Below are 26659 nucleotides of genomic sequence, written 5' to 3' on the forward strand. Positions count from 1 at the left end.
TTTCACCAGTGCTATAAGAATAGCTGCAGGTTGAATTTATGCAAAAGAAATGCTAATCATAATTTTCATGTAATATATATACAGTGCATGTCATGCAATAAAACTCCACTTGATATTTTCCTGAGAGATAAATATTTGATGATGTTTATATAATTTTTCCACAGCTTATTTCTGAAGGGGTTTCTAGCCAGCTGCAGCTGCCTGGTGTAAGCACATGTTTCTCCTGGTGTTATAGTAGAATCAAAAGAACAGAAGATGTAAGTATCTGAGGAAAACAGGGGTCTTTGCAGGGGGTTCACTGTTGCTGAAAAATTATGAGCCCTGTAAATCTGGGAGAGATGAGAACTGGCTTATTCACTTTTCAAAGTGAAGAATTGGCTAGATAAAAAACTGTTTTCAGGAGCATAAGCGTTGAGGATTACAATCTTTAGGAGTTTATTATTTCCTGATTTGTGTTGGAGTCTGCAAAAAAAGTTCATTAAGTCTAATGAGAATCAGACTTGCAAAAGTAACTAGAGAGTAATGAGTGAATCGATTCTCTGTGTTACAGGGACATATATACCTTTTCATGAATAGGTGGTGATGTTGAGTGTAGGTGGTTTAATAAGAGACATGGCAATTCTCTCCCATATGAGATTGAGTGAATTATGTGTCTAAATGGAGAAAGATGGAGGTTTCTTCACACAATATAGGATCATGGATTAATGGCCCATGTATAAATGTGAACCAATCTGCAATTTACTGAAAATTTAATTGTGATAATATCATGTTGGAATGAAAGACTGGCTCCATTAAAAGCAGCAGCAAAGTTACTATTGACTACAAATTCTTTAATACCTGTCTGGTTAGCTAATGGGATTCAACAAATTTGTTTTCAATTCCCTATGCCAGTAGCTTTCAGAAATATTGCATATTCATAACACCACTTTAGTATTCTGTTAAAAACAATGCAGTTCAAGTGCAGTGAAACTGCATAGAGTTTTAGCAAACATCTATTTCCAAGCTCTGCATAAAACTTCTTTATGCTTTACAAGCATACACACACACAGAGTCCATGAAGATGTTTCATATAACTTAATAGCTATCACTCTCAACCAGAAACATATAATTAATCTTCCCGCACTGACTATTTCAACTAAAGAATATTGCTAAGTGTCATCTCAACAGTATTCATAATTAAAAAATGCAAGAGACTTGCCATTCAGTTCTAGCACTTTGTATGACATGGGGTGTGTGTGTGTGTGTTTAAAGCATTTATAGCTCTTCATAAATATTTTTGGGAATGGATATGATGAAGATGATAATAATAATAATAATAATAATAATAATAATTACAGCCTGTATTATGTTTAGAGTCTGCTTTCAGGATAAAAAAATCATTGGTTTCTGCTGGCAGAAGAGCTTGCATAACTGCACAGCATAATCTACCACTGTTCTTAACAGCCCTTTAAAGTTAGAGAGTGAAAAATGCCTGCACGCTAATTAATCAATGGATAAGCTTCACAGCATTTTTGAGAGATAATGTATGATGCCTGTTTTGCTGTTCAGTATTCTGATCCATAACTCAATTGCTTTGTGAGATGAATTCCCTCCCCACATTCATCCATTTTACAGATGGTGTTGAGGATGACAGTGCAAACAGTAATTGCCACCAAAGCTTGGTTCCAGGATGATGAAGATGATGATGATGATGATAATGAAATACCGTACCTTGTTAGTAGTAGTGCTCAAACAACTAAGGATAACCCACAGCACTTCAAAGGTGCATAGAAAAAAATCACTTTAACACTAATTAATCCATTAAATACGTAAGCCTCAGAACACTTCTGCAAGATAATTCCTGTTTTGCAGATGTGGGAACTGAAGTACACTCAGTCTCAAGACAAGTGCCTAAATGATTCTGAAGCCCACATCTCATTTTGAAAAACAGAACATGTTCTGCACCTTGTTGAGGTCTTAGGTGTGATCTTCAACAAAGGCAGCAGTTTTAAAAATACGTTCCGAGGGAGAAATGTTACATTCAGACGTTCTGCAGTGAGAAAATCTGAAATGCCAACACAAGCTGCCCATCAATGTTAATCCTCCTTTGCAGTGAACAGCCACAGGGAAAGCACTTGGCACAAACGGAGAATGTCCTCCAGATTCTTTAACACACAAGAGTACTGAGGCTGAGGATTCAACATGGAAAGGGTTTTTCTGAAGGCCAAGTTAAAGATGCCATTAAATACAACATATGCTTGGGAGGGGGGATGCAAATAACCTCTCCTGGGATGGATGGGGTTGAAGCTGGCAGGGAGAGAGAATTAAACCCAGGCATAGGCAAACTTGGCCCTCCAGATGTTTTGAGACATCTGACCACTGGTCCTGTTAGCTAGGGATGATGGGAGTTGTAGTCCCAAAACATCTGGAGGGCCAAGTTTGCTTATGCCTGATTTAACCCATCCCTCCCTTGCTGTAGTCCAGAAGAAAACCTTCCTCTGAAGCTTCTTGCATTGGGAAGAAATTCCCGTTTGTGCCTAGAGATGACTATCAGAAAACTGTATTCAGTTTTCTTGTAGAGGCCTCAGTTCATGGAACTCAACAAAAATAAATCCATACACATCTTCGTAGCAAAAGTTGTTTTCAGTCTTCGGATCACAGAGTTGTTCTCTCTTGTCCTTCTTACAGGCTGCCATGTTAGATGTATTTTCTTTCAAGCAGCCCTGTGCCCTTCCTTATGCATTTAAAAAGACTCATAAATATGTAACACAGTGTTAAATATTTCCTAATTTAAAAACCAAACATTTTGTTTGATAAGATGTGCTAATGTCTTGGAAAACTGTGAGCATATACATTCCTGCTACAGTTTTATGGCATGGGAGACAAGCATAGGATCAAATTTGCTGTGTTGTGGTTCATTTATCTCCTATTATTTTTCAGTCACCTGTCTTTTAGCCAGCCACTAACACAGAGAAAACAGAAAACAATGTCAGGCCTATCAACAGTGTGTCAGCTGAACCATCTGTTCTCTAGAAGTCTAGTCTATTTGCTCTAAATATTTTTTTTAATGTTTAGAGCAGCATGGACAAAGCATCTTGGCTCCATAATAATCACAAGGACACAGCAATAATTCCTTTTTGCTAAACTAAAGCTAGCCACTATTGTTTAGGGCACAAAAAGAGATCTTCATTGTTTTATATTATTCTACAACTCCTTAGGGCTGGACTGCACAGTATCTACACCCACTCAACTGGAAATGACCCACGTATAATGGATTTTCCGTGGTTGTGTTATCATATAAAGCTAAAGGACCCCTGACACTTAAGTCCAGTCGCAAATGACTCGCGAATGATCGCATACCTAAACCTTTGCTAGGATATGGAAGATTCAGGATAGATAAAAGCACATAGTTCTACTATGTTAGTGACAACCACTAACCTAGATGGCTTTAAAAGAGGATTAGACAAATTCATGAAAAACAGAATAGCTATCAATAGCTTAAAAAGAAGGTAAAGGACCCGTGACAGTTAAGTCCAGTTGTGAACGACTCTGGGGTTGCGGCGCTCATCTTGATTTACTGGCCGAGGAAGCCGGTGTTTGTCTGCAGACAGTTTTTCCGGGTCATGTGGCCAGCATGACTAAGCCACTTCTGGCGAATCCAGAGCAGTGCATGGAAACGCCGTTTACCTTCCCGCCAGAGCGGTGCCTATTTATCTACTTGCACTTTTTGCTGTTCTTTCGAACTGCTAGGTTGGCAGGAGCTGGGACCAAGCAACGGGAGCTCACCCTGTCATGGGGATTTGAACCGCCGACCTTCTGATCGGCTACAGCGCCACCCGCCATCATATATAGTACCAGTAACTTATTTGTACCACATGACAACGGACTCTGTTCGCTATGGTATCAATGTTCTACATGTGTCCATAGTTTGCTGCGCATGTGGCACCAGATGTCAGATTATGCAAGTCTCAAGGCAGTACCCTCAGTCAAAGCACTGGTTCCTTGTTCCGTTATGACTGTTGCCTAAAGAAGGAGGCTGCAGGCATTTTGCACCAAGCATTTGTTGTGTGGTGATAAATGTGTGTTTCCACCCATTGCAGTACTGTTCTTAAAACAAATACTGGGGCTTTACAGAATGTTTGGCACACATTCCAAGTTAAACCTGGAAAGGCTGAGTCTGCCAAAGATATTATACCAAAAAGGGGTTAAGGAATTAATAATTTGAGGCAGTTATTGTGAGTCAGCTTTACATTTTATTCCTGACTTGCCGGTGTTGCGTGTATGTATTTTCTCTTACATGGCTGTAAAAAGAAATCCCTGAAGCCTTGAATCATCTGTGGTCATAGGAGATTTTATTCCCTCCTCTATAATCAGAATGATGAAGTTAGAATGATTTTCCCCCTCTGCTTTCAAAAGCAGTTGGTGAGCTAATTTATGTTGTGAGCTGGAAGGCAGCATGGTGGGGTTGTGTGTGCCCCCCCCCCCGGGCGAATGATTTGTGTCTCAGAAAAACTAAATCAAGAAAATTGTGGTTAACGCATTGAGGGACCCTAGTTAAGTGATACTTTGAAGACTAGAGAGATTCTCAGAGGATTTGAGGACGCTTGGGAGTTATCCATTGATACATTTTTTCAACAGAAAGAGAAAGTAAAACTGAGTTAAAATCCTGTTACAATCTTTGCAGCAGGTAGATTTATGAGAGAAAGGCATATTCTTAGACAGTATGTTAATTGCATCTGCCACATATAGGAATGGGAGTGTCACATTTTGCAGCCGAATGTTATTATTATAATGTATTAGCACACAGAGTATTTCACATATAGGAAAGAAAATTCTGTGGCACAATAAGAGAATAAGAAATTCCATCCTGCCTGAAATGTTCACAGATAGCATTATTTGTTTGTTCAGCTTTGCAGATTTGCAGTAAACCACTTACTTTTAATGGCTAGCTAGCATGAATATGATTTTATAATGAACCATATTTTATGCTGTGATTGACTTCCACAATTAAAAGTACAGCAAGGTATGTGACACTTTTTTCAAATTCTTTTTATTAATTTCCCAAATTATTACAAATCAAACCAATTTAATTTAATTTAATACAATTTCTTAAAATCAAGTTTTCCGCTCTTGTTCCAAACATATGATCATAATCATTTCCTCACTCAGTCTACCCCCCCCCCTTGTCCAAGGCTGAATGGACTTTATTTAATATTATACCTGGACTGCTGTTGGAGGAATGCAGTGGGGGGGGGGGGAATGAACTGCTGCCAAACAGATATTGTAAAGAGTCTGAATTTGAGAAAATATCTTGCTTTTAACTGTGTGCTGGGGAAGAACTCCATAGCGGAATTTTAATGGCGGAGTTTGGATATGCATTCTGTGAGTTATTTATGGCTGCAGCTTGTACGCTAGTCTGTAAGCAGCGGAAGGAATTGAATGTGATCTTATACCATCTAGATAAACACTGCAAAGAACTGAACAATGGAAGATAGTAATTAACTCTCCCAGCAAACCTCATCAGGAGGGCTTTAAACTGACTAATGTGGGGGAGGGAGACAGTGCTCCTGAAGGTAGGAGTCTATCAATTGATGAAGATGATCATCCAAATGTCATAGACCAAATGGAGCAAACAGCACGCACACCTAGTGGTGGGAGGAAAAAATCCTTAAATAGGAGACACGGGGGAATGATTAATGGACTTCAATGTCTGTACACTAATGCGCAAAGCATGGGAAATAAACAAGATGAGCTTGAGCTCTTGGTACAGCAAACTAAATATGACATAATAGGCATCACTGAAACCTGGTGGGATAATCCCATGGACAGTAATACTAAAAGGAAAGGGAGTTCATGATGGCTGGGAGTTTGTTAAGAGGGAGATAGTAAAAGCACAACTTCAGGCAATACCAATGAGACAGAAACATGGAAGGTGCCTAAAGAAGCCAGGGTGGCTATCTAAAGAACTTTTAACTGAGTTAAGATTAAAAAAGGATGTGTACAAAAAATGGAAAAGGGGGGAAACCACCAAAGAGGAATTCAAACAAATAGCCAGCATGTGTAGACACAAAGTCAGAAAAGCTAAAGCACAGAATGAACTCAGGCTTGCTAGAGACATTACAAGCAACAAAAAAGGCTTTTATGGGTATGTTCGTAGCAAAAGGAAGAACAAAGAAACAGTGGGGTCACTCAGAGGAGAAGATGGTGAAATGCACACAGGGGACACAGAAAGGGCTGAACTCCTCAATGCCTTCTTTGCCTCAGTCTTCTCCGATAAAGAAAACAATGCCCGACCTGAAGAATTTGGAGCAAATGATTCAGCAGAGGAAACACAGCCCAGAATAACTAAGAAGATAGTATAAGAATACTTGGCTAGTTTAGATGTATTCAAGTCTCCAGGGCCAGATGAACTGCATCCAAGAGTATTAAAAGAACTGGCAGATGTGATCTCAGAACCACTGGCAGTCATCTTTGAGAATTACTGGAGAACAGGCGAAGTCCCGGCAGACTGGAGGAGGGCAAATGTTATCCCTATTTTCAAAAAGGGGAAAAGAGAGGACCCAAATAATTACCGCCCAGTCAGTCTGACATCAATACCAGGGAAGATTCTGGAGCAGATCATTAAGCAAACAGTCTGTGAGCACCTAGAAAGGAATGCTGTGATCACCAATAGTCAGCATGGATTTCTGAAAAATAAGTCATGTCAGACTAACCTGATCTCGTTTTTTGACAGAATTACAAGCCTGGTAGATGAAGGGAACGCAGTGGATGTAGCCTACCTTGATTTCAGCAAGGCATTTGACAAGGTGCCCCATGATATTCTTGTAAAGAAGCTGGTAAAATGTGGTCTTGACTATGCTACCACTCAGTGGATTTGTAACTGGCTGACTGACCGAACCCAAAGGGTGCTCATCAATGGTTCCTCTTCATCCTGGAGAAGAGTGACTAGTGGGGTGCCACAGGGTTCTGTCTTGGGCCCGGTCTTATTCAACATCTTTATCAACGACTTGGATGATGGACTCAAGGGCATCCTGATCAAATTTGCAGATGACACCAAACTGGGAGGGGTGGCTAACACCCCAGAGGACAGGATCACACTTCAAAACGACCTTGACAGATTAGAGAACTGGGCAAAAGCAAACAAGATGAATTTTAACAGGGAGAAATGTAAAGTATTGCACTTGGGCAAAAAAAATGAGAGGCACAAATACAAGATGGGTGACACCTGGCTTGAGAGCAGTACATGTGAAAAGGATCTAGGAGTCTTGGTTGACCACAAACCTCACCTGGAGTACTGTGTCCAGTTCTGGGCACCACAGTTCAAGAAGGACACTGACAAACTGGAACGTGTCCAAAGGAGGGCAACCAAAATGGTCAAAGGCCTGGAAACGATGCCTTATGAGGAACGGCTAAGGGAGCTGGGCATGTTTAGCCTGGAGAAGAGGAAGTTAAGGGGTGATATGATAGCCATGTTCAAATATATAAAAGGATGTCACATAGAGGAGGGAGAAAGGTTGTTTTCTGCTGCTCCAGAGAAGCGGACACGGAGCAATGGATCCAAACTACAAGAAAGAAGATTCCACCTAAACATTAGGAAGAACTTCCTGACAATAAGGGCTGTTCGACAGTGGAATTTGCTGCCAAGGAGTGTGGTGGAGTCTCCTTCTTTGGAGGTCTTTAAGCAGAGGCTTGACAACCATATGTCAGGTGTTTCCTGCTTGGCAGGAAACACCTGACATATGTCTGATGGTGTTTCCTGCTTGGCAGGGGGTTGGACTCGATGGCCCTTGTGGTCTCTTCCAACTCTATGATTTTATGATTCTAAGAACTTAATTTGTTCTGGAGGTCCGTTCTTAACCTGAAACTCTTCTTAATCTGAGGTACCACTTTAGCTAATGAGGCCTCCCGCTGCTGCTGCGTGATTTCTGTTATCATCCTGAAGCAAAGTTCTTAACCCGAGGTACTATTTCTGGGTTAGCGGAGTCTGTAACCTGAAGCGTCTGTAACCTGAAGCGTCTGTAACCCAAGGTACCACTGTATGGTTTAACGGCACGTGAAGGATGTAAACTGAACTCTAAATAAGAAATAATGTGGTTATGTAAGGAAATGAAAAATCTCACTTATTAAGAGAAAGGGATCAGAGGTTGATAAGTTTCATACAGTGTGGTTCAGATTTACTCAATATGTGTCATTATCAAAAGGTACATATTGTTTCATGCCACCCCAATTTCCAAGCAGTGGAAGATTCATTGGAATGAGGAACAGCAGGAATTGGGGTGTCTTTAGGATATGTGGTTTATTTGCACATGACCCTGAAGCTATATGCCGGCTCCCTCGGCCAGTAAAGTGAGATGAACGCCACAACCCCAGAGTCCTCCGCAATGGGACCTAACGGTCAGGGGTCCCTTTACCTTTACCTTACACCTGAGCCTAAGAGCCCAATAGATTTTTTTTCTCTCTCCATTAGTCACAGCTTTGGCTCTTCTGTTCTTCAGTTGCAGATCCACCTGTCAGCTGCTCAGCTCACACACAACTAACCTCAATAGATTGCGTACAGTATTGTATAGTAAATAACAGTGTGATCATATGCAGTTTATTATCTTAGGCCTTCCAATTAGCTAAGTACTGTGGACCCTCTGTTTTTCAAAAGCCAAGTCATGGACCCCCTACTTTTGAAAATGTTGATATCTCTGTGGTAGTTTTTGTTATGTGAATTGTGCCACCATACTCTTCAACATGCCCCAGCACAAAACCAGGATGCATGTCTTCGGGTTGCTCTCCCATGCAAGACACGTCATCCACACAAGAGTGCACAGCACCCCAAAACAGGATGTTCTGGACAGTTGACAGGTATGTGCCATGAACCCTCTGGGTGGGTTACATGGACCCTCTGAGGTCCATGAACCACTAATTAGGAACCACTGCATTAGGCTATAATCCTTTACCCTACAACCTGGGAATGAATCTCACTGACCCAAATGAGACTTACTTCTGTGTAAAGAAATGTTACACTTTAAAAAGTTTTCCGAGTTAGCATTCTTCAATAGTTAAGAATCATATTCAAGATGGCAAGAAAGCACTAGTAATGAATTTCATTGTTTAAGTGTGCTGTCAACCCTTTCTGACACTTTCCGTCATGAGACATCTGTCCTTTTCCCAATCTTTTCAAATAGGTTAGAGCTCATAGATTCTGACCTTTGAAAGTTTCCTTGCTATTCACTTTCTGCAAACATCTTATGAAATTTAAATGCATGAAATTATGTTAATATGACATTCTGCCAACACACACACTTTGCTTATATAGAATCGTCTCTGCTGGAGGCACATTTCCCAGTATTTTTTCTCCCATGAGGAACCACCATGAACTCTTTGTTTTTAAGGACCTAAAAACTAATCACCTAGAAGATGTGTCGCTCTGTCCCCATAATAAATCATGGGATGCCAACAGTCAAATAAACATAGAACCAGCAAACATAGCTTCCTTATCTGAAATAATGCCAAATAATAATGTTGGGAAAATACCCATATGAGTACCATTCAGGAAGGGTTAAATCTCAGTTGCAGTGAGGGAAGAAGAGAAAAAACAGAAAATCTGTACGGATATGTGCCTTAGACCATGACAGCCCTGTGGAAAATGTCAAGGATATCAAAGGTATAACCCTTGTAAATACACCTCCCCCCGCCACCACATAATGCATTTTATTTATGGATTTGTTTTTAACGTTCTGAAAACAGCATCTTCATCCACACATGGAATCCAAGCTGGTATAGATAAAAGAAAGGAGCGTTCATTCACAGAAAGGATTCTGAGTCATCAGAGTCTTCTGCCGGTGACAGGCAAACAGAAAGCAATTTTTTGTCAGTTTCCCCATCAAAAGGTATATTCTGATCTTATCCTTCTGTCTACCATGCAGGTTTCTGAGCCCACACCCTGCTTACGTTCAGTAGTGCTGCAGCATCTGGTTTAATATGCAGGACATTTTCTGGGCCCAGCTTTCAGTTCCTAAATCATTAACTCTCTGCAAATTGCACAAATATTAACTTAGTTCTTAGTTTGTTAGCAACATAGCTGACTCCATATTTCTAGAGAACTATTTGCCCTGATACATCAAATAGAGTTGACATTTAAATGTATTCTTCTAATGCGGCTCTCTATGGGTGCTAGCAAATACATATTTGACTCTTATGAATAAAGAGTGGGTTTTGGGCCTCAAAGCCTTCAAACAGACTTTGGAGATTCTTCTGAAGACAGTAAACCACTTGGTTTGTGTATCTTTTAAATACACATTGTTGTGTGTATCAACCTTGCTTAAAGCTAATATAATCTTCCTTAGTACCTGCAGAGGCCCACATTTGAGGGACAATGCACTTAAGTGTCAACCTTGCTTGATAAGGCGATCACTTGCCAAGGATATTTATAGATCTGTCTCAAAAGGGATGGGCTTACTAGCAATTCAGGTGGTTACCTTTTCTGGTCTTTCACCTTTTCTGTCTCCTCTTCCCTCCATCATTCACTTGACTAGAGGGATGGCAGGGCTCCCAGAGTGGCCTAGAGAACAATAGTGCTGATGGCAGAGGTGTGTCCAGATGGTCTCAGGTGATGGGTTTTTTCATCTCCTCTCCATCACTCACAGTTTCTTCCCACTTTAACTATCTTTATTCAGTTGAAATATTTTTTGCAATGAAATGACAAAAGTTTTCTTTTCTGTACCACAAAAAATAAATGGAATTTGTTCCTTCCAGTGACTGAAATACACAACATTATGTGATAATACTGTGATTTGGTATCCTACATATTCTCCTCACAACACATTAATTGGCTTTTTATATGGGTACCTATGTGCTGCTAGATTGCAGTTTTGTGACGTGAAATGGAACCCCAGTTGAGCTAAGAAATCGAACCCTTGAAAGAAATATCCATTGAAAGTCTTTTTCCTCTCTTCTATATATTTTTCATATCAGTTCATCTCCCCATGGCATACTTGCTTTTGATATGCTATCTGCAAAATCAGCTTTCAGGGGAAACCATTGGGTTCATTCTATAATTAATTTCTACCTATGCTTTAATTAATAGTGCTTTTGTATCTCCTTTTTTAATTATCCTAGCATGACCTCCCGCAGAAAAGAAAGTTTAAAAAACTGAAAAGAGAGCCTGTACATTAAACACACTATTGCAGTTCTTTGCCTTACCACTGTTGCTGTCAGATGTTCCTCTGGTATAAATTATGCCACTGAAGGTTTTAGGATTCAAAGACATAAGACAAAGATGCCAGTTTTAACATATCAGGCATAAAGAGGTATGCCCAGGCAGATAATGATACAAATTAAAGTGTGAATATGTAAACATGTGTTATGACATTTGCCTTGCCTGTTTATCTGGGTGCCAGTTGCTAACATATTCCCAGTTTTATTGACATACTTACTGAAGTGCACTCTGGTCTGTGCTTGTGGCATATATGGGTAAGATGAGCCCTTAAAGGTTTGGAAACTGCTGCCTTAAATTTTGAAGTGCATAATCAAGTTAATTCTAAGTACATTTAAATTCTATATTGAAGTGTCTATTTTATTAAAGCCATTTGGCAAAAGAAAGATATAAGGATTCAATAGATTGAGTTTCCCTTATAGGGAGTAGAACACTGTGTCAAGTAAACCAATACTGAGTACTGCTAGCTGACTGACTGATAGTAGCTGTCCAAGCCGTGACATTCTTCAAAGTTGTGAATGGACCTGGGACTTTATATATTTATTTGTGTCATATTGTCATGGGCCAGGAGTCAGCTTCACCTGCTGAATAGCAGCCTGAAGGGGGAGAAGGGGAAGTGACTCCACCTGCAGGTGATCAACCTTCAAGGACACAGAGGAGAGGGAACTGATTAGAACCAGCTGGCTTTAGCCTTTTTAAGCAGAGCTTCCAGCAGCAGTCAGATGCTGGTAACAATGCTTGTGGTTCCTGGTCCTACCTTGCTGCTTCCTGCACATCTTGACCCTTGATCATTGAATTCCGTCATCCCAGACCATCTGACCTGACCCTAGGTTGGACTTGACTTTGGATGCTGACTCTGACTCCAGGCAAGTAGACCTCATAGACTCTTCTGGTTGACGGACCTCCCACTCCACTGAGCACTGCCTGTGGTTGCTCAGCAATGAGACTATGACATCTACCACCGTATTATATAGTTACTATCATTTTTCTAATAATCTTAGAACAATCTGCTCCTGATGAATTTTGCCTGCTTCGGAGATCCTAAAGGGAAACAATTCTAGTTTGGGGGGGAAATTACCAGCTCTTAGCAACCTACAGTACTGCAAATGATAAACATATATGCAGCCACCAGGAAATGCATAGCGGTGCCAAAGGCAGGTTATATAAATTCAGGAGCTTGTGATTTCTCTTAGAAATAAACGTCCAATGAGAAGAAGCATGCTGGTTAGCGATTGAAGAGGTGCTGGTCATGGCTTGAGAATACCCAAATGAAGGAGCTCTGATTTGTCTGAGATAAGGCCTGGATTTACCTGTTCTGTTATTGGGCATTGAAAACAGGTAGGATTTTTGTATGAGTAAGCATTTCCTGTCACATCCTCATTCCATAGAAAGAGTGCTTCTATTTTAAAAATCCCCCACGTCTCTATTCAATGAACAAGAGCCTTGCATCATATTGATTCAGATATTCAGCAGAACAGGCTTCATCTAATTCTCACCTTCTTGGTTCCATCCCTGCTTCTTTTACCACTGTTCATCTTGTTCCTTGAAAATAGGAACTAGTTAGATTACTGCAACATGCTCTACGTGGAACTGCTCTTGAAGAACGTTCAGAAATTGCAGCTGCTGAAAATGTGACAAGCAGGCTAGTTTCTGGTGTACATGTTTCTAAGCCATATTATACCAGTCTTGTATCTATTGAGCTGGCTTCCCTTTTTTTTGGGGGGGGGGGGGGATTCAAGGTACTAGTTCTTACCAGAGCTGCCCTACATCATTCCCTCCCATATAAGCCAGCCTATAGGTTGAGTTCTTTTTCTAAGGCCCTGTTGCATATCCCACATCCTAAAGTGGTTTGGTTTTGGTGAATGGCACCCAGGTTATGGAATTCCCTCCCCAGGGAAGTTAGACTGGAGCCATCACTTACAATTTTTAGGGTTGGCTCTCATTATTTGTCTGCTATATGTTGAAGAAGAAGAAGAAGAAGAAGAAGAAGAAGAAGAAGAAGAAGAAGAAGAAGAATTTGGATTTGATATCCTGCTTTATCACTACCCTAAAGAGTCTCAAAACGGCTAACATTCTCCTTTCCCTTCCTCCCCCACAACAAACACTCTGTGAGGTGAGTGGGGCTGAGAGACTTCAGAGAAGTGTGACTGGCCCCAGGTCACCCAGCAGCTGCATGTGGAGGAGTGGGGACACGAACCTGGTTCCCCAGATTATGAATCTACCGCTCTTAACCATTACACCACACTGGCTCTCCCGTGTGCCATTAAAATACAAATCAGGCAGATTATTTGTACTTAAGAGTGTTCATCTAATGAGTAAGATAGGCTTAGACTCCTGCTAACAAGCTGGAAATAATGCCAAGACATTGGCAATAGCAAAATATTTTGTCATCATGGAAACTTCATTCACAGCACATTCTCAAATTCAAGCACATTGTCATTTTGCACACTTCGAATCAAAGCACTGCTGTAATTTCTAAATCGGTGACTATTTAGAGCAGCTTTGTGATTGAAATATTTGTAACAAATCTATAGATTGTAATACCTTCTAACACTTATCGACACAGATCAGCAAAGCCATGTGCCTGATTTCTTCAGGTTGTCATTGCAGCCAGATCATATCAACACCATACATTTAAAGCACATAACATCCTCCATAGACTTCTGGGAACAGTAGTTTGTTAAGGGTGCTGGAAATTGTAGCTCTGTGAGGGGTAAGCTATGATTCCCAGGCTTCTTTGGGAGAAGCTATGTGCTTTAAATGTGTTGGGTTTTGTTGTATCAGAATTCAAATTTGCTTAAAAAAATTATGTCAGGGCAAATACTGACACATATATTACTCAGCTCAAATACTCGGGGCATATATTTGTGCATGGTGAAGGTGATCAGCCCAAGAGCAGTGTGAAAGGAACACTGGAACTAGCATTATAAACAACTAATATTTGCCGCATCTGAATGCCCTCAAAGTGCCAAAACTATATGGTACTCTAATCATCTGTTGGGAGAACTTTGTCTGCTTTCCCGGGTTTCTGATCAGATGAAGATCAGTGTTAGAATTCTCTTCATAGCTCATGATGGCATGAGAGGTGGCCAACTATAAGCATGTGATGCTCAACTAACATGTGCATTCACCTAGAACATCACAAGATTTCTACTTGCTGTATGTATCCTGTGGATGCATGTCCTTCTCTAGAATCCTTTTTATGACTTTCCTTATATTATTCCTGTGGTCTGCTCCATTTCCAGTTTCACTGTGGTCTACCCTTATTAATGGTGGCCTGGCTGTAGGGCAGTTCTGTTATTGTTTCTTCACTTGGTCTGTGTCATATTTTATACATTTACTGAGATATTTCTGATTGCAGACACCGAACAGGTATAAAAATAGCACATTTGTTGTAATGTGGATCATTAAAATTCATAGGCTGTACCGAGACTTGGTTCCTGTGCTTTCTGGACAGGCCTGTTAACCTTTGAAAGATTTGCAGAGGCATTTCTACAATGGAATAATAAAAAATAGGCAAGTGAAAAGAGGCTACGGGGGGAGAATATCTGGAGAAGGTACATGTGTGTCAGACAATGGACCTGTAAGAAGTTTGTTAGAAAATATTCGGAATCCCTCCCCCAACACACACACATTCCATTTCGCCTTCCTTCTAAAGGCCACTGGTGCCTGCATTATTTCTGTGAGGAAGTAGAACATTTTGCACTTCTTTGTGAAACTGCAATGCTATAACCTCTCTGAGTCTTCAATGGAGCAGCATTTTTGAAGTTATTGTAGTCCCGTGATATATTTGTTCAGGCCATGAATAGCCAGAACTGTAGCTGAGCAAGAATTCTTGTTCAGTGCTTGTTGAATGTGAGGGCTGCTTCTTCCAAATGGTGGTTTAATTTGTCATTCATAATAGGTTTCTGTGGAAATTCTTGAGCTCTGAGCTTTAGAGTGGCCATATACTGCAACAGGCACCTCCTTCCACTTTGACCACATATGGCAAATCTAAGCTTTGCTTGTTTGTTTATTTATCAGAATTGTACTCAGGATAGCTGTTGGTTTATATCCATGGTGTAGAATGGCACAAGCCTTTTATAGGTTTACGTTTGCATAGGGAATCTGTAACTTACAGAATTGAGTCAATTTCACCACTACAAGGCAGAGTCAAGCTATTATGCTTCTAAACACTAGGATCACTAGAAGACACAGACTGATTTGGTAGCTTTTCTAAGCAAGAAAGGGGACAGAATGTTAACATAAGAATGTAAAGACATTGGATCAGGCCAATAGCCCGCCCAGCATTCTGTTCTATCAGTGGCTAGCCAGATTCCTGTGGGAAACCCGCAAGCAGGATCTGAGCACAAGAGCATTTTTTCCTTCTGTCATTTCCAGCAATGTATTAGCATTTGGAAACCTTTGAGTACAGGACAACATACTCCCCTGGTGGTGAGTGTCATGTAGTACAGCTTTAAACCCACTTAGACCAGATTCTGTAGAATGTCTGTCTTTCTGTCTGTCTGTCTGTCTGTCTGTCTGTCTGTCTCTCTCTCTCTCACACACACACACACACCTTGTCAGTAGCAAGTTCAGTAATCCCCCCTTCCTTTCAAAAAAATGTCTGCAGTGTTTCAATCAGGCCTTGGAGAAACCAGTCACCACTTAGAATTTACATCCCATGCTTGGTTTCTGATAAATCTCTGGAAAGAAGTGCTAAATTAGCATAACAGTGGCTCCAGAAGTAAATACCCCACCCCTTCACTTTCTAGCCCATTACAGGAATGAGTGAGGTGAGACAGGTGGTTGCAAGGCAAGAGGATTAATATTCCTCTACCTTGTAATTACTCCCACTTCCTGTATTGCTTAGCATTGCAATGGAAGGTGAGTGTCTAAGTGCTACCAATTATATTTCTCAATAATATCTCCCTTACTTAAATGGGGTCACACTACATATTTATAAATTCTCGTTAGACTAATATGTAAGAGGTTCTGAACTCCTCAAATCAGTGCAGAAGGGGGACTTAAGAAGGGGGATAAGAGCAGGACGAGACCAACATTGGAAAGGGTCCCCTTTTACAGAAGTTGTTGGGATTGTGTGGTTTAGTGCAATTCCGTTGACAATAGGTGTTTACCTTGATACCAGATATCTAACTAATAGACAATTAGTGCTATAAATCAGCTCCCCAAATGTACTCTGATTCAAAATCCATTGACAAATGCTGATCTGGATAGGAGATGGGAGCAAGGGTAGGTAGATTAACTAGTCTAATTTGCTGTTTGACATAATTGCTGAAAGGTTTTACCATAGAGCTCTGATTTAAGATATCTGGACAAATGCTTCTTAGAATCACATACTCTCTACCTGTGTGTGTGCTTTGGTGCTCCCAAAATACATATTTTTAACATCTGTAAAATTATTGCTATCTGCCCTCTCCTATATAGCAGAACCTCTCACCACTTAGGTGAAAGATACACTGTGTGATAATGTCTTATTCAGTGCTGAATGCAAGTGCCTTTTGGGGGTGCTGTACACTAAGGTTACCAGATTTTTTTCAATGAATCCGGGGACACTTTTCAACTTCAATGGATTTTGTATGGGGACTGATTTGTAAATCCGGGAACTGTCCCCAGGAAACGGGGACATCTGGTAACCTTACTGTACACTCAACATCATCTCCATGTCGTCTCTGTCCCACACTGTCTGCAAATCTAAAGCGCCTTCTGCTGGAACATTTATAACCTGCTTTGTACCAAGAATGTACTTCTCAAGTGCTTGCTGCCATCATGTGTACACAGAGAATGCTTTCCCAGGTCGCCACCTACTGGGGCAGATCTACTGACATTGTAGGGCTGTGCCACTGTCTCTCACCATGTTTAACGTATCTGTGAATGAAATAGGTAGAATAGGAAACAGCAGAGTAACTTAGCCACCTCTGTATACCTGTACTTGATATATATTCTCTGTATATCAGTATGTTGTTGTTGAGTCGTTTAGTCGTGTCCGACTCTTCGTGACCCCATGGACCAGAGCACGCCAGGCACTCCTGTCTTGCACTGCCTCTCGCAGTTTGGTCAAACTCATGTTCGTAGCTTCGAGAACACTGTCCAACCATCTCGTCCTCCGTCGTCCCCTTCTCCTTGTGCCCTCTATCTTTCCCAACATCAGGGTCTTTTCCAGGGAGTCTTCTCTTCTCATGAGGTGGCCAAAGTACTGGAGCCTCAGCTTCACGATCTGTCCTTCGAATGAGCACTCAGGGCTGATTTCCTTAAGAATGGAGAGGTTTGATCTTCTTGCAGTCCATGGGACTCTCAAGAGTCTCCTCCAGCACCATAATTCAAAAGCATCAATTCTTCGGTGATCAGCCTTCTTTATGGTCCAGCTCTCACTTCCATACATCACTACTGGGAAAACCATGGCTTTAACTATACGGACCTTTGTTGGCAAGGTGATGTCTCTGCTTTTTAAGATGCTGTCTAGGTTTGTCATTGCTGTATATCAGTATATCAACTCATTAGTTTCCAGTCCCTTGGACTACAAAAAAGTAAAAAGGAAAGAAAGTTTTGTTTAAACACTAACTGCAGAGAGGCGAAGAAAGAGCATCAAGAACACAGCTGCACACTAGTTTGAAAATATGAAAATCTGTGTGTAGAAACAACACAGGTTGTAGCTGCCACTTTAGATTGTTATTGTGCAAAGGTGTTTACAATCGCAGACCACTATGTGCAAAAGTGCAATATGAAAAAACAAGCCACCTTTTGGTGTACATTTGCAAAAAGTCCTGTGTTCAACCCCGATCATCTTCAGGTTGGGCTAGCAAAGACTGTCTGAAACCATGGACTCAGTGAACACAATGCTGTGTTAGGTGGACCATGGTCTGACGTGGTATAAGGCAACGTCCTATGTTCTTGAATTGTACACTCAGGCCATTTGGAGTTTGTGAAGGGAAGACTACAAAAATGAAAACATCCTGCACAATATAGGTATAATACAGTATAGGTACAATACAAATCTAAGGTTGCATTTCCTTCCTGGATAAGACGGACAGTGCTGAGGTCATGTCTGCTCTGATTGAATGGATACTGAATAAAAATTGTGGTTTCCATGGCAGTTTCTGAAGATGTAAACATGACCCTCCCTCAGTTCCTTAACATAGCATTTATTATCCCCAGTGCTGTTTGTCCATAGACACAGTGCTTTTCTGGCTGGACTGTTTGGTTACATACTGTACTACAAGCATCTTGCTAATGAGCTTATTAAAATTGTTTTGTGATATGCTGCACATGGGCTCAGTTCAGATGTGTCAGATTATGTACCCGGTGTTTTAAAACAAAAATAACACGTCAGCAGTTGACACATGTTATGCTTTGTATCCTAAACAGAGTTAAACATGATGATGATGACAAGAAATGAATGGGCATGCGGTTCATAACAGCCAGGTTTGAGTTGACCAACAACTGCGCCATCATTATTATTATTTTGATAAATCACCTTTCTGTGTTGATAAGATCACAGTAAAACAGCAAGGAAGCTCAACCTTTTGCTCCAACTGAACATCATTTCAGGCTGAGGTGGCAATTTTCCTTCATCAGGGCAGTATATTAGGATGAAGCTTGTAGAGCAGCAGCATGCAACTTGCATTGTCAGTGAACAAAAGCGAGAGTTGCTCAGATAAGGGTAACAAATGTGGACACATTAAGATTTAATGGAGAATTCGTTACTGACCTTGCCAAGGGAATATCAGCTCACACATCTGCATAATATGCAAGCATATCCTCGGCACATTCTATTTTTGTGGGTTTAAGGCAGACCCCATTTGGAATAAAAACCTGGAGGAAGCCATTCATACCACAAATCATGTTTCTCTCTCCCCCACCCCTTTCTCATTAAACACCTGCCATATTGCATATGATTTTCTTTCAGAATGGTAATGCGGCCTCAAAAATTACAGCCCAGGTAGTTTAAAAGTCATTCAAGGTAGTTAACATTAAGTTTGCCTGAGAAATGAAAAGGAGCAATTTTTATTTTACCTAATCATAAGCTCTGTTAGTCTGGAAGTCTTGAATTATTTCTGAGAAGAGCCTGCAAATGATAGAAGCCATCCGGCTAATTAGTTGGGTAAGGGCTGAGATTGGCAGGGGCAGAGTACATTTGGCTGGAAGGTCAGTTTGCAGCTCAGGTTCTGGGGCAAATTCTACAGCACAGTGTAGATAAAATGTGATCTTTGTGGATAACTTATTCATGAGTAGAATTTACTCCTTGAGGTACAAGATTGACATAGATCATTCTTAATGTTACTCATCACCACAGAAGTGGCAAAGGGCAAGGAGGCACTGTATCTTCACTGCAATAAACAAGCTAGTTGTCTAACTCCTCCTTATACTGGCATGGTGGGGTCTTCTGTTTTCTTTTAAAAACTCACAGAAGAAATATGAAAGTGGGGAAAACAATTTCTATTTAGCTGTTTATCATAAACTTTAACCTTCAGAGACCCTCTGGTTAAGATTCTCTGATTCTGTACTGCTGTTCAGTCAATATCAAACACAATTCCCTCTCATATAAACAAACATACACACAACAATAAAAGCAAAACTAATTTCAGAGCAGTAGTATCTGCTGAACCATTATACTGTACTCCCTATACTGGCATGCCAGCTTGAATCAATTATTGCAGGATTATTTAAACGCTCCATACAGGTATATGTAGAAATAGAAGTATACTTGGAGTTAAACTTATTAGTTGAAACAATCTTCTCTTGCTTTTTTATTGTAAAACACACCAATGCACACGTAAAAATATAACAATTTTTGTGCAAGAATAACAATTTATTTCCCATTTTTTTTCTAGAACCAATTACAATATCAGTTAGAAATAATAAAGGTATTTCTGAAATTTAGCTTGAATGGGAAGTTACCTATTTTGCAATACATTCTGCTTTATTGTAAACCTGAGTAAGTCCAAATGGTTCACAGTCAATATGCCTTCTGAAACCTGAAAGCAACTGATGGTGTTTAGCAGGTTACACATGAACTAAGAAACCATGAACTTGGGTATTGGGTAAACCATGAACTTCAACGACTTAACAGAATATAAACACAGGGAATTGCTGGCTGTATCTGAAAACTTATGGGAAAATTGTCAACATATACATTATCCTGGCTCAGCAAGATAGCTAAAGTTAAAATGAACATCTTACCACAAATATCGTTTCTGTTCATCAATATTGCACTTGGACGTGACTGCACAATACTGTATAGCTGGCAGAGTTAATGATGAAAATAATCCATGGCCCAAAGATTTCATCAAGGGTAGGTAATAAAGTACTTCACAACCACTACCACCTCTTTAAAAATAGCAAAGATGGTTTAAAGGTAAAGGTACCCCTGACCATTAGGTCCAGTCGTGAATGACTCTGGGGTTGTGGCACTCATCTCACTCTATAGGCCAAGGGAGCTGGCGTTTGTCCGCAGACAGCTTCCGGGTTATGTGGCTGGCATGACTAAGCCACTTCTGGCGAACCAGAGCAGTGCACGGAAATGCCACCACCCCTTAAAAAATAGCAAAGGTGGTTTAGGAGTACCCAATATTGTAAATGCTCTAAGATTAACCTTTATAAAGGATTAGTGTTGACTAGATAAAGTGCTCATAGCAAAGAAAGAGCATACTAGGAGAAATTTATCCAACTTGTTATGATTCAAACCACCAAGTCGAATACACAAAAATACCACCACCACCCATTATTTACAGAACATGAGCCTGACACAGTTTTAGCTCATTGACACTCTGTATTTGAAAGGTTATTAAGTTTCTTCTCAGTTGCTTTTACTGTACTGCAATATCCTTGGTTTTCTGAAGGGCACCTTCTGTTTCCTCTTCTGGTTCTGCATGCTAGACAAGTTGGTAGCCTTCCTAGGACTCAGTTCACCTAGCTATTCTTTCAGATTTCTCCCCATCTGTGCTTGCTTTCTTTCTCATTGCAAACACTTTGAAAATATTTCTTGGTCCCTTTTGGATTATTCAGATGACCAGTCCATCAGCAAATATGTGCAGAGTGTCTCTACATGGGGAAGCATTCAAACATGAGAGCCTTCACATTGACATTGAAATGCTCTTCATGCTCAGAATGATGTACTTGGCAAGCCAATTTATTTCTGTAGTAAGGAGACTTCTCCATGTAGACTCATCCTGCTGCAGAGATAGTGTCCCATAACTGTTCGTTCCATGCTACACACACACACTCTCTCTTTCTCTCCCCCCCTCTCTCTTTCTCTCTCTCTCTCTCTCTCTCTTTTTTTTTTTTTGCTATCAGTCAGTTCCTGAAACTGAAAATATATCTGGCTGCATTTCATCATTATATCTTGCTCTCCTCGTACATAACATGTTTGATTTGGTTACATTTTATGTTACTGGCTTGGCTCTTGTACAAAGATTCAGTTTAAATAGGGTGACAGGATAAGCAGTGTCTGTACTGAATGTTTGGGTGTGGTGGATGAATCACTTTTAGCATTGATGGTTAAATTCGTTTTCTCCCTTGCAATCATATGATGCTTAGAAGGTCAGAATTAAAATAGTATCCGAATATGGAAAGATGGCAAGAGGAAAAAGTAGAAGAGAAGAAAGTGACAGTGTACAATGGGATGACTGGATTGAGAAGAATCAGGCTGGATGGAGTGCAGGCCATCAGACCCGACACTAGGAAATGCAGTTAGTAATGATTGAAGCACATATAAGCAAAGGAAGGGATCAAAAAGAGAGCAGGAAACTATAAGTCAAGGAAAGAAAGGATAAAAGACTGGGGAGGAGCCATAGCCCAGAGGTAGAACATATATGTAGCTTTCAAAGGGTTTAGGGTTTAGTCCTTGGTGTCTCCAGATACAGCTGGAAGTCTGAAATTCTGGAATTTCATGAAAATCTAAGAGGGCCCTTGTTTCAGGCCATGAAAATCTAAGAAGGCCCTTGTTTCCCTGCATTTTGCTCTGGAATTGGCCAACCAGAAACCTATGGGAAGTCCCTATGCAGGGCATAACTCAACAGCGCTCTGTCTGCTTGAGTTTGCCTAATCCCTTTAAACCCTTTTCATGTTAGTGGAAGCCTTTACTATACAGTGGTACCTCGGGTTACATACGCTTCAGGTTACAGACTCCGCTAACCCAGAAATAGTACCTCGGGTTAAGAACTTTGCTTCAGGATGAGAACAGAAATCGTGCAGCGGCGGCGCAGCAGCAGCAGGAGGCCCCACTAGCTAAAGTGGTGCTTCAGGTTAAGAATAGTTTCAGGTTAAGAACAGACCTCCGGAAAGAATTAAGTTCTTAACCCGAGGTACCACTGTAGTTTGTGTGTTCTGTGAAGAAGTTGTGTCCTGAACCTTTTAAAATCCAAGCTTTATTGGATGATTTTTGGTTTATTATGAGAGATGGAGGAAAAACTCCCTATCCATTTTCTCCACGCTATGCACAATCATATAAACTAATGAAGACATGGAACAATATATGACAGTGACAGGCAGAAGTAGAAGGGTAGACTTAAAAAAAAATCAAATGGTAGAAAAAGAAATTGAGCTGCTTTAATATGAAAGAGTGCAAAATAAACTAAAGTTGAACAGAATTGTCTTCCCACCTCTAGTTTAAGGAAGACTTTACTCTCCAGCTTCCTGTAAGCACAATGAACATGGAGATGTTTTGCACGAGCCCACTGAACCAAAATACTAGGCTACACACTCATACGTAGCATGCATGCTCTTAAGAACAACAACTTGCTGTTTAAGAGCTCATGAAGCTATAGGGGCAAATTCACTTTAACATTTTCTAATAACTCTTTTGGGGAAGCGTGAAAGGACATATTTAGGAGTAAAAAGAAAATGGATTGACCAAAATAAAAATGACCTATTTGAGATTGATTTCCTCTAACTTTTTTTTTAAAACAAACATTATTTCCTGTAAAGGATTTCCTTTCTGTATGGTTAACTTGACAACTCTGCTGCTCCTCCCTCCCTTCTCCCCCACCCCCGCCCCCCAAATTGGTGGCACTTGTCAATTTCATGACATCTTAAGCTATTTGGCATCATAATCCATGATATCATCTGGAAATGAAAAGTATCAAGAACTGGGACTCATTCTGACAAACAGGACAATCTCTCTCTCTCTCTCTCTCTCTCTCTCTCTCTCTCTCTCACACACACACACACACACACGTAGGATTTTGTGTGTGTGTGTTTGAGGGACTGTCAGGGTAAAAAAGAGTGAGAGAGCTCAGACATAATTGTAGTATTTTTAGCATCTGCAGCTTACAGCCGTGCATGTCAATATTAGAATACAGCAGCAATGTGCTGAGCAGAGCCTAGAGATTCTAAAAATACGCCTTCCCTTTTCGCAACTGAAATTAAAATGAGACAGCAGCATAGGTAAAGGGAGGCTGGCACTGAATAGAAATCTGAATTCCTTTCCTTACTAGGTTTCGTGAGATTGAGAAAGTTGCCTTAATTTTATCTTGGGATCTTTGATACACAAGCGGCAAAGGCAATAAAACTCCCCTTGTCGAAGCCAAAATATTACCAGTGTCCACAGTTGCTGCAGAAATGATTTGCATTATAGTTCCAAATGCGAAACATTTTGAGCTCCAGCGCTTATTGCAGAGGAGTGATTGTATGTGGGGAAGGGGGCTCTTTAATGCAAAACACATGTGTTTTCAATTGATATCTGGAGCCAGACCAGTAGCTGTAACTTGGCCTGACAAAGCCTTATTGAAGTAAAAGACAGAGTGTGGTTTCAAGGCAGTTAGAAAAAGAACGGGAATGCTGTTCAGGAAATTCTTCAGGCATGGGCAGGGACTTGGCCACAGTTCTGCTGTTGGAAAATCTGACAGGGACAGCTTCTAAACACAGGGTAGGCCTCGTGCAGCTCTGAAGGCAACACTGCATCTTTCCCCCACACCCCTGCTAGAGTCCCTGGATCCAGCAGTTTCCTCTGACTTCTGAAAGAGAGAGGTAAGACGCCATTGTTCTTTCTCCAGGCTTGGCATTTCTGTTCCTTTGTTCTGATGTAGAAGGGACTATTTGTACTCACTTCATTGATTAAAGGGAAGGAGGAGAAATTGGAAATCCGCCAGGCTGTTTGCAAAACAACAACAATAATATAATAATAATTAGGGTTTGCCGCCTTTCTAACTTTTTTCTTAAGTTGTGATCTTACAGGGAGAACTGCTTTTGTGTTTCTCTCTTCCTTATACAGGCATTTGCCAACTTATTCCTCCCCTTGTGGAAATGCCACTTGTTAAATATATCTTAAGGCTGAATAACTACAAACTCGATGAAGTTCCATAGCATGGTTTAATATATAGTTTGTCAAAATTATAGTAAATACAGATGAAATATATGCGTATATAGGAGGCATATAGGAGACTGAGGCTATTGCTGAGTAGTTTCGAAGCAGCTTTGACTAAATAGCTTGGTGTACACATTTGTAAGACATAAGGACATTGTCTTGGTGTTGTAGTTATTGTGTTTATTTCTCTGCATTTTGCCCAAACTGGAGTAAAATACTAGGAAACACATTGTGATATGCAGTTTTTTCTGTGAGTATCTTGAAGGATAAGTGTGTGGTTTTTTTTTAAAAAAGTAACATACTTCCGTTCCACTTGCCACTTCAGTCCTGATGAAGTTTCTTTTTCAAATAAATCATGAAACTTTTAAGGAAGGAAGGAGACTACCAAATGTATGTCTTACTGCCGTTTGTTTTAATGTACAGTGCCTTTCCTCAGTAGTGACCAATGAACCTTACCTGGCATGTTTGTGTGTGATTTGAAAGTAACTGCACAGCAGGTTTTTTGATGCATGAAAAAGTCAGAAGTACGTGGGTCCTTGTATCATCAGACAGCATTTATCCCTTTTTTATTTGCCTTACCTCAGCCAGACTAGTACACAAAAGTTTATTTTGTATGGATGTGTGAAAGATCTCCCCTCACCTTGTCCTGGGTGTTTCTTGTTCTTTTAAATGGAAGGACATTAAAAATAAAAAAGTGAGTTAACTGAGCTATGCTCTGGAGAGAAAATCCAAATGTGTTGCTTTAGTTGGCAGCAGTAAGGTCAGGGGATACAAACTGAAGCCTGCTGCTTCTCTCTGTACCCCGTGCAGATATTAATACTCTCCATCATGATGAATGCACAAAATGATAGCCCAGTACAGAGCTAGGGTAGAGGTTCCATGGAGGATCAAGTACAAAACAGACTGAGATAGAATGATAAAGATTTTACTACCTACATGAGTTAGAGCTATAGAGAAGAATACTTAGGTTGCTGTCAGGAAACTGGAAAAGGAGGCAATAATCTGTCTGGATAAGAATCAAGGTTGGCAGCTGGGTAAACTTGGTGGGTTTAGTCATGATGCGAAGGTAGGTGTCCGTAAAATCAGACTACAATGTACATTAAAAAATGGGCATGGGCTGACTAGGTTGGCAGAAGCCAAGTTAGATAACAAAAGCATTTTTCGGCACCTGCTAGAAACATTCTTGTTTAGACAAGCCTGATGCTTAGAAAGTTGAGGTAGTTTTAATCTTTTTTAGTATTTTAACTTTTGTGTGTTTTGAAGTAGGGTTGTAAATTGTTCTTCATTTTTTATTGCTTTATCTTTTCGTAAACCTCTTTGAGGTTTTTTGTTTGTTTGTTTTTACAATCAAGCAGTGTATCAACTTTATGAAAATAAATACAAAGCTGCATCAAGCATGCCTGAACAGAGATGAAAATGAAAGAAGGACCAAGCATGTCACTAGCAGAATATCTAGAATTGAGTGTTTCCTAGTACAGTGGACGCTCGGGTTGCGAACGTCATCCGTGCGGGATGCACGTTTGCAACCCGCGGATGCGCACGCGCGGATGCGATTGGGTGCTTCTGCACGTGCGCAAAGTGCGATTTAGTTGCATGCGCGACCGCCGAAACCCGGAAGTAACCCGTTCCAGTACTTCCGGGTTTCGGCGGTCCGCAACCCAAAAAAACACAACCTGAAGCGGCTGTAACCCGAGGTATGACTGTAGAACGTTTTTTCAAGAATCTCAGGCTATGGTGGGAGCTAAACAAAGCCCAAACAGTACTTAGTTGCTCAGGTACAGGTAGCAGGATGTTCTAAGGTGGCTCAAATGTAGCGTTTGCACTGCTGTATACATTCATGGTATTGTGCAAAAGAGTGGGAAAGAAACAGTTCATGGGAACGGTACAACAACCCAATTCACCCCAATCCCAGAGAGCAGTAATCCAGTGCATGTGTGGACTTTGTGCCCTGTCGCATATCCTGACTAACCTAGCATCCAAGCATGTTGTGATGCAGAGGACGGCTTCCATGTAAGATGGTCTTTTAGACCAGGCGCGGGGAAACTTTGGCCTAGAAAAACACTTCAATTTTCAAAGTATCACAGTCTCTAGATGCTTAGCTTCCTTTTGAGAAGTTGAACTGTTGAGAAATATGTCAAGATGTAAACTCTTAACATTTTTCCTGTTCTGCTTTG

General features: G+C 40.6%; 1 protein-coding gene across 2 annotated transcripts in view; it reads left to right on the forward strand.

Moving 5' to 3' along the window:
• SGCD (sarcoglycan delta) overlaps window positions 1–26659 on the forward strand; it is a 420649-nt gene that overhangs the window by 198361 nt on the left and 195629 nt on the right. The window contains exon 1 of one of the 2 annotated variants that reach the window (XM_080989005.1): window positions 23850–24148. The exons of the other annotated variant lie outside the window; for it this stretch is intronic. The gene's annotated coding sequence lies outside the window, so the exon portion shown is untranslated. Of the gene's footprint in view, window positions 1–23849; window positions 24149–26659 lie in introns of those variants that run through there. 2 annotated transcript variants of the gene reach the window in all.

This window comes from Podarcis pityusensis (assembly GCF_964106645.2).
Source record: "Podarcis pityusensis genome assembly, chromosome: 2".
NCBI lineage: Eukaryota > Metazoa > Chordata > Lepidosauria > Squamata > Lacertidae > Podarcis > Podarcis pityusensis.